Genomic DNA, 232 nt, shown 5'->3' on the forward strand with positions numbered 1-232 from the left:
TCGCGTCCCCTGTGCTCCGAGCCAGGGCTCGGCGTGTGATCCAGCACCCAGAGCTCCCAGGGCGGTGGGAGCAGCAGGGAGGGCACGGCAGCTCTGTCTGAACCACCGTCAGGCGGGACGCGGTGCTTCTCGGGATCCTGACATGCTCTTGGGGAAAAAAAAGCCCTCAGCATCCCACAGCAACACGTTTTGCGGACCATTCAAATCCATCCCCCGCCCCGCTGCCCGTCCC

This window comes from Merops nubicus, unplaced genomic scaffold (genome assembly GCF_000691845.1).
Source record: "Merops nubicus isolate BGI_N331 unplaced genomic scaffold, ASM69184v1 scaffold30845, whole genome shotgun sequence".
NCBI classification, from domain to species: Eukaryota; Metazoa; Chordata; class Aves; order Coraciiformes; family Meropidae; genus Merops; species Merops nubicus.